General features: G+C 44.0%; 1 protein-coding gene across 4 annotated transcripts in view; it reads left to right on the top strand.

Moving 5' to 3' along the window:
• Positions 1-15,499, top strand: part of LOC309807661 (uncharacterized protein) — a 150,201-nt gene extending 134,702 nt beyond the window's left edge. Inside the window, exons 5-6 of one of the 4 annotated variants that reach the window (XR_014294603.1) lie at positions 6,285-6,430; positions 15,178-15,499. The gene's annotated coding sequence lies outside the window, so the exon portion shown is untranslated. Of the gene's footprint in view, positions 1-6,284; positions 6,431-7,264; positions 7,686-11,341; positions 11,364-11,443; positions 11,478-15,177 lie in introns of those variants that run through there. The other 3 variants (XR_014294604.1, XR_014294605.1, XR_014294606.1) reach the window with 3 other exon arrangements.
• Positions 15,500-16,250: the final 751 nt, after the last annotated feature.

The following is a 16,250-nucleotide window of genomic DNA, read 5'->3' as shown; positions in this document are numbered from 1 at the left end:
GTGAAATGTCCTTGTGCGTCCAGTGCTCTCTTCTCCCTCTACTTCAGTCCAACTAGGTGCCCACAGTTAAGTGTAACGTGTGAACCTGAAGGATGTGAGGATGGCAGGGTCTCTGAGAACACACCCCCAGCCTATAGGCTTACCTCCTATTGAAGCCATCCTGCAGGCTTGGGCACGGACTACTGCTGCCTGGTAGCCTCAATGAGAAAAGTCAAGACCAGGAGCCAGAGAGCGACCTGCTTCAGCAAACGCTCGGGATCCAAGTCAACGAGGGACACGTTTGAAAGTAAACCGGAAAATGCGGGCTGAACCGTTCTGCGGTGGGGGAGGGGCAGAGGGCACGTGGGTCGGGGTGGCGTGCGCTGGGGGGACATTCCACGAGGGCTCTGGCAGGTAGGCAAGAACCGGAAGTTCCTTCCACCTCCCACAGTGGCAACACAATTGGCGTGTGCCTCTTTAGGCAGTTTATAGACTGTTGTTTTGATTCACGGCACCGAGGTTGAACATGACAGTCCCTTCCTTTCACGTCTTTATCCATCAACCTAGGGTTTTTTTTTTTTTTTTTTTGCGGTACGCGGGCCTCTCACTGTTGTGGTCTCTCCCGTTGCGGAGCACATGCTCCGGGCGCGCAGGCTCAGCGGCCATGGCTCACGGTCCCAGCTGATCCGCGGCATGTGGGATCTTCCCAGACCGGGGCACGAACCCGTGTTCCCTGCATCGGCAGGCGGACTCTCAACCACTGCGCCACCAGGGAAGCCCTGGAGCTTTAATAATGAAGGAAAACTTAAATGATTTGCAACCAATAACTTCATACTAGAGGAATGGTGAGGCAAAATATTGTACCCAGGCACTCGAGAAAGGCAGGCTGCCTTGTTGCTTCCTCCCTTTGTTCAGTCATTCAACCAATTATTTACAAGATTCTCACTCATAATTCTGATACAGTATTTGAAGGACTCTTCTCAAGGCCACTGATACAAAAATTGCACTGTGCAAAAATTAGCCAGTCCCAATTCTGCAATCACTTTTGTAATACTTCAAAATCCTACACCCCACAGACAGAGATAATCAAATTAGCCCAAATGTAACTTGGGAAGACCAGTCACAGAAGGGAGTATCTAAAAGTCCTTTGGATCATGATCTCTGACTATTCCTGCACAGAAGGTGGGGGCGGGCATTGACTACTGAGAAAAAACATCTCTGGACATGCATCACAAGCCTCAGAAGACAGTTCCATCTTCCACTCAATCACGAAACATTAAAGAAACGAAGAGATACCATGTTTGTGTCTTGTGGAGTTTTCAAGTCTGCACTTGGAGGCGCTTAGTGCTGTTACATGGGAGGGGTCTTCAGAGGCATCCTGTTGAGTGAGAAATGCTCTAATCTTGCGTTTGACCAGAAAGCGGATCTGATGACTGACGTCTCTTCGGGAAGTTTACAAAGTCAGGTCAGTGAGTCGATCCCGCTACTGTTTTTGTTGTTGTTTTATTGTCAACTGAAATTCTGCAAGATATTATAAAAAAGGAGGGAGGGAAAATAAAATTGTTCCCATACTACCTGTTGAAATTGGCCCAGATGGTCAACTCTTTCTCAAAATTATTTTTTAAAAAACCCCAAAACCGTACAAAGGAAACACCTGTGAACACTGAGAAAAAATATTCTAGTAGAGTAAATGCGTTGGAAAAACTCTAGGAACGGAGTCAGGAGACAGTATCTTAAGAGTGTTTCCCAGGTCTGAAATTCTTTGCTAGCATTGTTCTTTAACGGAAACTTCAGGTGTGCTAGGAAAAAGGACCTACTGTTTTTTGAAAGACATTAACAAGAACCAAGGAACGGCAGTCCAAAGGACATGAAAGTACTTGGCCCGATTTGAGGCCACTGTGCTTACAGCGGAGCTCTCCAGAACTCTTTGTAGCTAAGTGCATGGGTTTCACGAGTGCAATATAAAACTCACGAGTGCACATTTCCCAAGAGCTGGTTTTAAGAAGAGACCGTCACGAAGGTTCCCAGCGAGGAGCGTCGCCAGAGAAGTTCCGCAGCTTGCCCGACCCTCCATTTCTGTCCTCTCCTGCAGAGACCTCCTAGGCCCGCGCACCCCGCGCCTGCACGCCCGCGCACGCCTGTGCACGCCCACTGGGGCGGGGCTCTCGGGCACGCGGACCGCCGTCGTCCGACAGCTCCCGGCGTCTGCTGGGGCAGTTTGCTCCGGAAGACAGGAGCGCATGCGCGAGCGCCGAGGGTGGGGCCCCAATGGCTGTCCGGCGGGGAGGGGCCTGTCATGGCGGCCTGTAGAGTCAATTCTAGGAATCCTGAGGTAAGGGGTACGGGGACTTTTCACCCCTCAGGTGTCACCGCTCTGCACTGTTGTTCACCCTGTGGGTTATTTGTGCCCTTGTCCATGTAAGGAGACTCCCCACAATGTGGATTCACGCCCCCATAGAGCTCGATTCCCTTGAGATGTTTACCCCAGGATTATCGGCACCACTGGGGAGCCGGCTGCATGAAGGGTTCAGTGATTGCGGGGCCTACAGTGGGGGCTAAATAGTGTGTGCGAGCTATTAAACAGGTGCCGTTCTAGTCTGCGCGTTGTGAAGAGTAGAGTACAAAAGCTAGAGGGAAGTTCTTGCGAGTTGAAAACCCTCATCTGGTTCCGAAGGTGTAGCTCAGGTGATTGGAAAATGAGTGAAGATGGAAGGAACACACTCATCGTTTCACTAGTGTCTTCCTTCTTATCATAAAAACATCAGTCAACACTTGTGTTCAAACTGCATTCTTTTGTCAGTGATGCGAGCAACTTTGCTGAATGTGGTAATAAACATGTATTTGTAGTCTGGTGTCAAATCATGATTGATTTGCAAGCATAGATGGGGTCTGTACATACTTAATTGGTTGGTGGGAATCTGATATGTAGTCAAATGTGTGGGTTGGTTTTGTCCGTGGATATTTGTGTTTGAAGGGAGGTCATGCCTGTGTTTTTGTGAGAGTGTGTAAGAGTGAGTGTTGTATTTGGAGGGTGTTGAGATGTGACGCAGGCATACTCAAGGAGTTGGTGGTTAGGTGTTTGTAATTTGGTGTTTGGGGAATATGTTTACATGTGTTTTTTTCACCCATGAATTTGGGGATTTGTGTGTGTGTAATGGTGGATTTGGAAGGATTATCTGCATATGCGTAAGGGCAATGTCAGGAAAAGTAGTGGTGTATATTACTTTAGGTGTCCAGTCTGTTAATTTTGTATATTTGGGGAATGTAGGCTGATCATTTGTGTATTCAGGGCATGTTGTATGGTTATGGGGTGTTTGTGGGTGTGCATTTTCAGGAGCTGTGTATGTATATTTGGATGTGTAGAGGGCAAGTCTGTGACTATTTTATGGGGCTGGTGGATGTTGAATGTGTAGGTATGTTGTGTTTGTATGATCGTGTATTCTGCAAGATGGCAGAGTTCATTCTGCGTGAGAGGTTGGGAATATGGGGTTATGTATACGCCAGTAGTGTGGTACTGTATGTGTATTTGGAACAAAGGGCGTATAGGGTGACATTATTGCCTATTTGTAGTGTACTGGGTAATTGTGGTTCTATTTGGGACTTGTGGAGAGTTGTGTGTTCAATGAGTTTGTGTGTGTATTCAAGGGGCATGGCCACTTGGAGGAATATTTGCTGAGGCTGTGCATTTGTAATTTTCAGTAGGAGCCTCTTAGGCTTATGTATTTTGGGAAGTGAGTGTATCTGATAGAGAGGTGGGGTTCTATGTTTCTACAGGGAAGATGGACAATTGCATTTCTATGTATTAGAAATATGTGATATGGGTATTTGTTAGTACTTGCACATGTGTGAGCTGGCTCCTGATAGCTAGGGATAATTTGATATATGGAAGTTGTTTCATAAATGGTTTGCTGGAGATATTTCCATGTATCTTACTTGTGTATTCTAATCCGTGTGCGTGTCCATCATCAGGTGCATGCATTATCAGAGTTTGTTCATAAGGTATGGAGTTGTTAGGAGTATTCAAAGTGTATTTCTTTGGAGAACGCTAGGGTGTCTATACATGTGTTTGGTAGGAGTAAGAGGTGGTCTGTCTATATATTCAGGGTGAGGGTAGAAATATATATATACACACACACACACATATACAGTTTGTATGTTGGAGTAGTGGTGGGGAGCTTGTATTCTGGAGAGGTAGCATAATGTATAGTGTTTGGGAGGGGATCCATATGTTCAGGGGTTAGGAATATTTGCATGTGTGTGTCCATAGGTGTGTGAGAATTGTGTATGTATCTTAGTAAGACTGCAGAGGTTGTCGGTGTTTTTCTGTTTTGAGTGTGTCTGAGCATTTGGGGTGTATACTCATGAGTAGTTTGTGGATGTGTGTATTTGTGATTTGTGAGTGTAGCAGGAGGCTTCGAGTCCTCTATGTGTCTATTTCAAAATGTAATGCCTGAAGAATTTAGTGGTGTTGCTTGTATGTGTGTTCTCAGTATTAGTGAGGTGGACTTATATGTACAGTTGACCCTTGAACAACATGGGTTTGAACCACACGGGTCAACGTATAGTGGATTTCTTTTTTAGTAACTACTACAGGACTACTACAGGATCCATGGATGCAGAGCCACTGCATGGAGGGTTGGCGCCCTAACCCCCAAGTCGTTCAAGGGTCAGCTGTATTTGATAAGTATAGATTATTTGTGTCTGTGTGTGGTTTTGAGTTCCTGGGGCTTCTGGGGTATGCTGTGGGATGTGAGAGTTGAGTTTGTGTGTTTGGAAACCAGTGGGCTGTGTAGGTTATGTGTGTGTGCAGGAATCCTGCAGTATATGTATTTTAGGGCTGTGGGATTGCATATGGGTCTTTTTTTGGGTTGCACATGAGACAGTTGTGTACTTGGTGACCCTGTGTGCTTAGGTGCTCAGTGTGTACATCTGGATGGCATATTGGTTGCACATGTTTGTTTTCAGGCCCATGTTGTGTGTGTATATATAGTTGTGAGAGTGGAATGTGAATATTCAGGGTGAGTAAGGTTTCATCTGTAAAAATTTAGGTAGTAAGAGGTGGTCTGTTTGTGTATTTATTCAGGGTGAGGGTGTGTGTTCAGGATACATATATATATATATATATATGTACAAACACAAATGTATCTGTGGTATCCTTTTGGTTATATATCTGTGGTGGGAGTTGAGAGTTCTACTTGGGGTGTAAGTGGATTCTGTGCACATATTCACAGGAAAAGTTATGGGATGTGTCTTGGGAGAGTCAATGGTGCATCTCTCTTCCCAGCTGTGTGTTTAGTGATGTCAGGTGGGTAGCTTGAAATTGGTCATGCTGGGAATATTTATACCATGTAGATACCATAAGTGAAGTCTTTCCCGCCTTTCTCGGAGAGCTTTTTATCAAGCACTTAGCAGCGTACCACTGATGTGCGTGTTTGGATTGTGTATGTATGAAGCAAGAATATTTGGGCATCGGTGGGTATGTATGGGACACTCATGTGAATTGTGAGTGGGGCTTCTGGGGCTATGGGCCCTTGTATATGTGCATTGACCCTGGTAATTGTGAATCATTGCATTGCTCCTATCAGGTTGGTCTGTTCTTTAGGGCCAGAGAATCCCCATAAATGTTGTTGATTCCCAGTAGAAATCATGCAGATGGATACAGGGGTGTCTGTACCTTAGGCAGGTGGACACTCCTTCAGCATTTGTGTGGTCCTAGCGTCTGGGTCCCTAGAAGGGGGCGCCTGGCGGACAGATGGCCATGCAGAGCAGAACCTTCACAGGTGTGTTGTTGGCATGACAGGCAGCAGTCAGAAAGTCATGGGGCTTCCTGGATAGGAGGTCAGATGACCAAGGGCTCTCCCAGGAAAACCCCCTGAGAATCAGTTGGACAGCTACAGGCATTCCTGGCTCTTCTGTGGCACAGCGGACGTGCAAGGACACCCTCCACATGGGGTCCAGAGCCATGTGTCCCTGAGCCCAACTGCCCCAGGGTGGTGGGAACTGTTGCATATCAGGCTGGTCAACTGTATCACTAGGTCTCAACCAACCTGTCTCATGGAAACCTAAGTCCTCACGGATAGGCAGGACCTCTAGGGATCACTGAGCTGACAAGGACAGAGGTAGGGAGGCTTTGTCACTGAGGGAGAGTTGGGGACTGAGACCTGGAGAGCCTGGGGAGTCCCACTCTGAGGAGATAACGGCTCTGATGTTCCCAAACCCTTTAGACATGTTCTCTGTTCTTTTCTGAAGGCTCAAGATGCTTCTAGCAGTGGGAAGCTTATCTCAGTTTCATGTTTCTCTGATAGGATGAACTGACCCTTTTATTCACTCTTCCACATCGAGCTGCAAACCCATCAGAGGGAACCATGTGATCGTTGTAGCCACCAGCTGACCCCACAGCCACCTTGTGCCTCCCTTGGACCCACCCAAGCATTTCTGAGCCTTCTTTATGGTGAGTCTTGTGGCCTTTTCTCCCTCATTGTGACTCCTCCTGCCAATAAAACATGCTGTGAATGTTAACAAAAGGAAACCTGCACTAGAATTGGAGTCTGGAAGGCCCGTAGAGGGAGCTCTCATGCCGTGCCACTCATCATCAATTACTCCAACAGGAAGAGGTCATTTACTGACCCCAAAGAGGAAGTGCAACCACTTTACTACCCCAACTGGAGGAGGGAAGACTTCCTTCCTGGCCAGCAACAAGAAGTAGGAAATAGAAATAGCTAATAGAAAATTCCGCAGTTTAGCCAATGAGATGCCGTTGTCACCTGAAGTTTTACTTTCCTCCAGTGAACTTCCATTTTTTCCCTTGATGATGACTTTCTTTCCTTGTCCCACCCTCCTTACTATACAAGTCTTCTGGGACTTCCCTGGTGGTCCATCAGCCAAGACTCCGCGCTTCCAATGCACGGGGCATGGGTTCGATCCCTGGTCGGGGAACTAAGATTTCCACATGCCATGTGGCATGGCCAAAAAAAAAGAAAGCCTTCCATGTTGTGTAACCCGTTGGAGTATCTCCCTTTCTATCAGATGAGATGCTGCCTGATTCATGAATTGTTTAATAAGGCCAATTTATTCAAAATTCAAAGTAAATCTTCCAATTTACTCAGTTAAATTTTGTTTCTTAATACATTGGGGGCATGCAGAGGTGGCCACTAACAGTTTAATATGTATCCCTCCAGAAATGTTCTGTATAAAAATATGTATGTGCACTTTTCTAAAATCCACTCTTATGATTGCTACTGCTAACAAGATGATTTTATGATTAAATGCTTATCTTTTTAAAAAGAAAAAGGTAAATATATTGGTGGCAGTGATGGGATCTGAAGCAAATTTCTGATAACATTTGGGACAAGGAGAAACAGGTGTGGTGCCCACAACTCCTTTGAGTTCACTGTCTTTCTTGCCACTCCCGAAGGTTGTTGGTAAGCTCCTCTTGGTTTGAGCTCCATTCTCTTTGCATTTGTGCTCCCAATCTAACTGGCTTTCCTTTACAGGGCAGGTCAGTTTGGCTGGTAGAGGATTCTCCTTGAGGCCAAACCCCTAGCCTTTCAGATGGAAATTCCCAGGACACAGTAACATCTCTTGGTTATTGCCAGTATATTTTTGAGTGGTAAACCATAGCCCCTAATTTTGTTCCCTGGATTCCACACTGGGCACTGCTGACAGTGTAGTCTGCACTTGCCCATCTGTTTGGAATCAGCCCCCAGTTTCCATGCTTGGAGCTGTTGGTGGTGGCTATAGTTCTCCATTTTGTTTGGAATCAGTTTGCAGTCCCCATTCCTTGGGATTTGCCGTTTGGATCTTTTTCCTCAGTCCAAGGATCCCTGGAATCGGTGGTGGTGCATACCAGGCCTTCTTTTGTCCAGGACATGGTAACATCTCTTTGTTACTGCTGATATATTAAGGCGCAGGTTTTTTGTGTGTTCTTTTGGGTTGACAAAGGCTAGCTAAGGAAATGAGATCCTTTATCGCCAAAGAGTTGAGAATGCCAGCTTCTGGCACACCTGCTTATTTTATATTTAAGAACTATGGTCCTGGAGGTTGTAGATATTTAGAAAGATGGAAAAATTATACTAATATTGATCTAGAATTACAGTGGTCATTGTGGGGCATGTTCCAGTTAGACAAGATTGTACATTTAAGGAAAACACTAGAGAGCAAGGGTTCACAGATTGCACAGGGAGAATGAGATGCCTGCTTTACTTGGTATGTAAAAGTTTACAGAAGGTTTCAAGATTCCAAAATAGCTTCGTTTAGAGACTTAGAACAAAAAGCTAATGAAAAATTAAAGAGACAAAAGGTACCTGAAACAAAAGACCATAGGACGGATGTGACTGCAGATTTAACTCCTACTGTCCCCCCCTTTCCTTTTTCACCTGAGTACTCTTGTTTTACTCATTTTCTGTCTGAAATACTTTTCTATTCCAAAAAGAATATTTAACAATTGCCATTTAAAGTAAAACTACCTGAGGTTGCATGTGAGCCCCCTCAGGTGTCCTTTACCCCTTGGTCAAAGACTGAACTGAGAGCTGTAGTCAAAGAATTCTCTAAACCTTGGAGGAACCCCCAATATTTTTTAAAGAATTTAGAGTCACTGTCAGGGCGTATGTCCCCAAACTGCTAGATCTTTATCCACTTGTACACATGTTGGTAGGACTGGGGGAAGCCCCAGAATGGATGTGGGAAGCAAAATGACATAATCCCTAGGATGATATTCAAGATCCTCAACCTAAAAAGGCTTGCAGAATAACAACTAACCTTTTATAAGCTATTCCTAAAATCTTCCCTGCTCACACTTCGTCTATTATTAATTGGCCTAATAATGATTGCTCTATTATTCACTCATACAAACAAAAGAGGGGTGAATCTGTGGAAGACTTTAGAGCCAGTTTGGAAGCTCTCTTTTTACAGCAGTTGGTGTTCCAAGGAATAAAAAGTCCACTCAGCCTGCTTTAACTGCCCTCTTTGTAAGTGGATTATCTTCTGAGATTAGTGGATTGATAAAAGGGCAGAAAAGAGGGTGGGAGGCTATAGGCCTGACTGAACTCGTGACTATAGCTGAGCATTTTGAAAGGACCTTGGAGCAAGATCACAAACAGAAATCCACCAAGCTCATAGCCTTACAGTTACAACAGCTCTAAGGCAAGGGACACAAAATGACACCTGGGCCTCCCCCATTACAACCTCCTAGGGGTCCATGATCAATTTGATGACCCAAAGTTGATGTTTCATTTGTAATCAGTGAGGACACTGGAAAAAGAGGTGTCCTCAAAAGTCCTATGCAAACTCTTCACAATTGCTCTCATATCTGTCTCAAAGGGAGGACCCCCCCGTGACCCTCTCCCCTAGTTGGCAGAACTCCAGAGGTTCTCTGGTAAACTATTAGCAGCAATGACCTTAAACAGCCCAGAGGAAAATATAATGAAAAACGGCCAAATTTTAGTTGATACTGGAGCTATGCTTTCTACTTTAAACCCCACTCTCATATTTTACTTTGAAATCTACATTAAACTCTAACCCTAACTGTAAACATAATTACATAACCCTTTAACACCCTACCCCTAGCCCTAACCAGAGCTGTGCTTTCTACTCTAAATCCCACCCTCAAAGAACAACAGGTCCCTCTGAGTAAAGAGGATGTTTCCATAGTGGGAGTACCTAATACAGTTCAGAGAGAATTTTTATCTCAACCAAGATTCCTTTCTGCTATGCAGTATAGCCCCAGTTAATCTATTCAGTAGAGATCTCTTTTCTAACTTCAAAGGGCCAGTACATTTTGCCTCCAGTGGAGATCTCACCTTAAAATTTCCTGATCAACGTGAACCTGATCAGTTATGTTCCTTACAATCTCTCCTGGACGTAAAAGCGGAAGTTCAACAAAAGTTCCCTAATTGGATGGAGATGCCTACAAATTTGGGGGCTACTTCTGACAGTGTTAACATCAGAAGAATAAAAAAATGCAAACCTATAAAGATTCAGATAGATGTAGCTAAACCTCTCCCTAGGTTTCCTCAACAGCTATTAAAGCCTGCGGTCATACAAGGTCCCATAGCTATTGTAGAAGACCTAATTGCCCAGGAGGTAATCATTCCTGTACTCGTCCCTGCAGCATGCCAATCTTGCCTGGTTGGAAACCTGGCAGGATGGCGATTTGTCCAGGACTTGGGAGCTGTTAATAAAAATAGTTTTTCCCTGTTTTCCTGTTGTTCCAAACCTAGCCACCCTTGTGTCACAAGCTTCAACTGACTTGAAATGGTTTACAGTTGGAGACCTTTGTTCACCTTTCTTCAGCATCCCGGAGACCCAACAGCCAATATCTACATGGCTTTACTTGGAACAATCAACAATATACCTGCACTTTTATGCCTCAAGGGTTCACTGGGACTCCTTCTTTTTTCCTCCCAAGTACTTCACCAAGATTTAAGTACCCTCTAGTTCCCTGAGAAATCAGCCTTTTTACCATATGGAGATAACCTCCTGCTGTACTCAGCTACTGTAAAGGTTCCATAAGGCATTCATAAAAGATTCCATTTATTTGCTGCAACAGTTAGCTGAGAAAGAACACAAAGGAAAAATTACAATTATCCGTAGACACTGTTCATTACCTAGGACGTAATCTAAGCACTGAAGGAACTCAGCTATCTCCAGAGAGAATTAGGCTGATACAGGAACTTCCTAGACTCACAACTAAGTGCTAGCATTGTGGATTTCTAGGTTTAGCTGGTTATTGCAAGCTCTAGGTTCCAAATTTTTCTGTTACCTCTTCCACTCTGTGAACTTATTAAAGATTTGGTTCCTGAATCCTTTGCTTGGGAAGATAAACACAAGCAGGTTTTTATAAGGCTAAAACAAGCAGTGCAGGAGCTGCCTGCCTTAGGGTTACCCAAATGATCAGGTTCAGGTTGATCCGGAAACTTTTTTTTTTTTTTTTTTTTTTGCGGTACGCGGGCCTCTCACTGTTGTGGCCTCTCCCGTTGCGGAGCACAGGCTCCGGACACGCAGGCTCAGCGGCCATGTCTCACGGGCCCAGCCGCTCTGCGGCATGTGGGATCTTCCCGGACCGGGGCACGAACCCGTGTCCCCTGCATCGGCAGGTGAACTGTCAACCACTGCGCCACCAGGGAAGCCCGATCCGGATACTTTAATGTGAGATCTCCACTGGAGGCAAAGTATATTAGCCCTTTTAAGTTCGAAAAGAGATCTCTACTTAATAGATTAACCTTAGGTTATTCAAAACCTTTTACTTTATTTGTGCATGAAAGGCATAATCAGGCCGTGCAGAACTGTGTGAGCATGGTAGTAAACACAGGCCCATTGCCTGTTATAGCATACAACTTGATTCAGTTGCTTTTGCCCGTCTCAGGTGTCTTAAGGTTATAGCCACAACTACAAATTTAGTGGAAGCCTTGGCAGATTTGACTCTAGAAAATGAAGTTTATTTGCAAACTCCACACCTCGTCCACAGTCTTCTTAACGCTGAATTGACAACATTTCTCTGCAAGTATCACTAGATTAACTTCCTGTGAAATCCTGCTTTCACCACCTAATCTTTAAACGTCACAACGTTCTCAATCCTGCTACACTACTACCTCTGTCTCACAAAGGTGAGGGCCGTGACTGCCAGGTAACAGTGTCCCATGGGAATTCCCTGGTAGTCCATTGGTTAGGACTCCGAGCTTCCACTGCAGGGAGCGCGGGTTGGATCTCTGGTCGAGGAACTAAGATCCCACGAGCCACATGGCGCAGCCCAAAACAAAAACAAAACAAACAAACAGAAAACAGTGTCCCGTTTTGTGACACCGTGTCCTGAGTAAAGATGTTACCAAGTCCAAGCTTGCTCTGCTTGCCGCACGACAGGCCATAAGTCGGAGATGAGGTGTTGAGGCAAGGAATATGACTTTATTCAGAAAGCCAGCAGACCGAGAAGACGGCAGAGTAAAGTCTCAAAATAACCATCTTATTGGGGTTTGGGTGCCAGTTTCTTTTATAATACAGAGATGGGGAGGATATGAGAAGGTAAAGTAAGAAGGCCATAAGTTTTGCAAATAGCCCCTGGAATGGCCAGCCTTGGGGAGATGTGTTAATTTCTTCTTAATTGTAGCCATCCACAGGTGGAAGGAGTCCATATGTTTCCCTGAACAAAGGCACTTTGGTTTAACATGCAGACAGAGGGACAGGGTTCCCCGAGGCAGGCCATTATGTACAGGTACAGACAGTATCCTTTTAGTGAACAAAAGCAGCAGAAGGCAAAGGTTAAAGTAAAAGGAACAGATCCCATGTGTAGTCCGATTTGGCTCTTCCCTGTTACAATTCCCTACTGTCAATGTCCATTCCACAGTCTTGTGGATAAAAGGGGGTGACGGCCCTTCTAATTGCTTCATCAGATGGATCTTTCCGGGAGTGTCCACCATTGGTGCCAGTGTTCCAAACGTTGGGTTTTTGGTTTTTTTGTTCCTCTCTGGAAAGTGTGTCCTTTACACCTGTAGCCTTAAAAAATATTCTCAGCCTAAAAGTTGAGAGTTACGATCTCTTTGATGGGAATTTTGAGGGCTTCAAGCCTGGGAGGCAACATCTCAAGTTAAGGAATTCAGCACTTTTCTATGGACGGGAAGATGCCAGAGTCTGGGCTCACTGAAATCAGTCATTTGATATGTACCTCAGCTCTCCGGGGCCTGTGTCCTATATTCTCATATCCTGAGTTTCGTCAGGGCTCACCGGCTCACGTTGGGGGGCTGTAGTCGCTAATGACTGATGTGTCAGGAAGTACTCCATTTCTCAGATCCTCTCCTCTTGGTCAGGATTTTGACCCATATTTGGGAGACATTTCAGGATCAAATTTTGTCCCACAGCGCTGGGAGGCTCATCCCTGGTCAGGGGAGAATTCTTGATATGCCACTCCAGGTGCTAGTCTTTGGATTAGGCCCTATTGCTAATTAAAGATCTTCTGGATCCTCTATCTAATTATGATCCAGGAGACATTTTCCCTTGTTGCTTCCTCCTGTACCTAGAATCACACTATTACAATTATTTCATGTTATAAATGTGGTCTGTTTCCTCAAGATGTTTAGCCATTGAAGTATTGTTGGAGGCCTGGTTCCATACTGGGTACTGTAAGAGACACCAATCTTATAAAGTAGACAGGATATAAGTAATGCAGCTAGTAATGTTAACAAAGACACAGTACAGCAGGGAGGCACAAAGAGCAAACAATCTGGAAACAAAGAACAATGATCAGTGTAACTACTTGTAATCCAATTGCAATAGCGAGCGACCAGAGGTACCCTAACTGATTTAGTGAGCCATCCGCTGTTTCAGTGTACCAGCGGTGCGGACTTAGACGTGCATGGCTTAATCTTTGAGACAAGCATATGCTACTGGCAGGATCACCCAGGTAGAGAGAAAAAGATAAATGTTTCAATTCTGCTTACAAGGGTATAATTTAACAAATGACTGTAAATCATAATGAGTTTAAGGGGAGTGTTTTGCTTACACCTGGAAAACACAGAGTTAAAACAGTCATTTTTCAGATAGAAACCATAAAAATTATAACCATAATTATAACCAAAATTATAACCATAATTATAACCCTTTTACCCAGGCATGTGCAACTAATCGTTTTTGTTAACAGCTTTATGAAGCCATCAGGTTTCCCATTAGAATTCTTCAAGTTCTTACCCAGTTCACCTTTATGGTTTGAAAATCAGAAACTTGTATTTATCCAAAGGTCCTTTCTATAAATCTTCTTGAAGAGGAAGCATTTTTGCAAAGGCATCAGAGTGAAACCATGACTGTGTACAATGGTGAAAGACTTAAGAAGGCACATTTCAATCTGATTACAGTGCAATTGAGAAAGTAACGTGGTTACTGCGGTGATATGCAACACTTTCAGATAATAAAGAGAATCCTGACTGGTAACATTTTACCAGGACATAGCAAATTTTAGGAACTCCATATAATCTGTAGAATACCTGTGTCATTTGGCATACAATAGAACCTAAGAAGATTTATTGCTTATTTGACAACACTTTCCGTGTCATTCAACTTAATTAGTTAATATCTCTCTTGGGGTGTTTCAGGGGCCCTTTGAAGCACCCCAAAGTTAGCTAGAGGTCAAAGGAACTTCATTATAATTTGAGTTGGGAAGTTTTGTCAAAAAAATAAGAAAAGGGTTTAAAACAGATAGGATGCCATGTCACTGTGAAACAATAGTTATTCACTTAGCCAAAGTAACAATAAAAGATTTCAAAGGCAAGTACAGAACAGATCTCTTAAAAGGTAGAAAAACTTAAAATCTGGTATCAAAAGCAGTCCAAAATCTTAAGAAACCTTGTCTTCTTAACAGAGAGAAAAGCGAAATTCAAGTTGTGCACCAGCTTACTTTTAAAATGTATTTACCCAATTAAACTTATTTTAAACTTAGTCCTGACCACGTACAGAACTCTTTTTTTCAGGGTCCACTTTCCATAAACCTTCTGTCACTTACTTTAGCACAATTCTGACTTTCAAGTGGTCAAATATCTGGAGAGATTAATTTTAGATAGACCTTCCTAAAAGATAAGTATTTTAAAAAGTTCACCTAAAGCTCTTACCTCATTTGCATTTTCTTTCCTTAAAAGTTTCTTCACATCAAGTTATTTCCTTGCTGACAAATTTGCAACAGATATAACAAGATTTTATTTAGCTTATACTAAACCTAGGCACAATAAAAGTATTATACTTAATGTTGATGACTCTAACAGCATGTCTATATTAATTAGATCAACAAACGAACGTTAATACCAGGTCTTAATTAATACTGAATATTTCCCAGTTCACATGAACCTGAAGCTCATTTAGCTCAGTTTCTCTTGTATTTAGAATAGTTTGGTGTGTAAGTGCTTACTTTTCTTTAAGCCAATTAAATAGAGCTCATCCACAAATCAACCTCAGCAATGTTATCCAAAGACAAAGACACATACAAGGACACAAACATACAGAGACGTCATGGTTGTCATTTCAGAATTTCAGCACTGAGTCAGGTACAGCCATGTGAAGCCCATCAGTTTACAAAAAGAGGTTGGATTCAAATTAGGTTTCTGGCAGATGGAACAAATCCAACTCACTTGTCTAGATGGCTGAATTTTTACAGAAAAGACACTTAGGTTTTTTATTTATCCTTGATAAGTCAGTTTCTAAATTACTTTACCCTCTTTCAAAAAGGTGCATTTTAGAAAGATGGCAGAGATGAGAGTTCCTGAGAAGACCAGAAAGGACATTTGCATCTCAAAGATTCAGGCAAGTTTTTCCTAGGATGACTTTGTTTCCCCTTTGTTTAATATTTACAAGCCTCTTAAGATAAACAGGGAGGGTTTGGGGAGTGGTATCTATTGGAGAGTCAATCAACTCGTTCCCCACTGTCAAAGTTCCCTGGGGCTCCTGTGGGGAAATTAGAATCGGACGCCTCAAGGCCAAGGGAGTCCCCTGGCCTCTTATAGGATGTCCGCACAAGGGAACTTGCCCTGCTGTGGATGTGGCTCCCAGTCCAAATTGGGTGGCTTGTGGAGTCTTAGATGGTGATACTAAATCAGGCTCCTGTCCCCTGGGGGTTAACACAGAAACTTCTGTTTGATCCCCGTGGGTAGGGGAAACAGGAGGTGGTGAATATGATGGCGGCATGGGGGGAGGGTGGGCAGGTGGAACAACTGCGGGTGCAGCTTGCTGTTTTGCAAAACACTTCTAACTGCGAGATCCTATAAAAATTGAGTGAGCCATTTAGGGGCTACCGCCCTTGTGATCCTATATTTTGGGTCCACACCCTATTACAATAGTATACATGTCTTTCTTAGTCATAGGCTCAGGGCTATGTTACACCCATTTATCTACTATAGGCCCCACCCAAAGGGCTCTCCTTCAGGGTTGATGGAGTATTTCCCATTTTGTACACCCAACCGCAAAAGACGTAAACAAATTCTGGCATCAGTGCACACAAAACCAAGACCAAAACCAAGGAACCGGTTCCCAAATCGGTTCTGAGGGGGTGTAGTGGTGTAGAGAGCAGCCGTCTGGTGCAGAAGCCCACAGGCAGCTAGGAGGAGCTGTGTTAGTCCAAAGGGTCCGGGACACATAGTCCATTCTCAGCCCAGAAGGAGCAGCCAGGGGGAACCAGTGGGAGGGCTTGACTAATTGAGCTTTGTGCCTGCTATAAAGCTTATTGTTTAGCTCTTGGCCAGTAAACTATGGAGGGTTTGTACGTGGCTGCATAAATGGGTCTAAGAATGATGGACAAGTGTGGT

Source organism: Mesoplodon mirus, assembly GCF_964341445.2.
Source record: "Mesoplodon mirus genome assembly, chromosome: 7".
NCBI lineage: Eukaryota > Metazoa > Chordata > Mammalia > Artiodactyla > Ziphiidae > Mesoplodon > Mesoplodon mirus.
The sequence above is the reverse complement of the archived record's forward strand: the minus strand, read 5'-3'. Positions and strand labels throughout refer to the sequence as shown.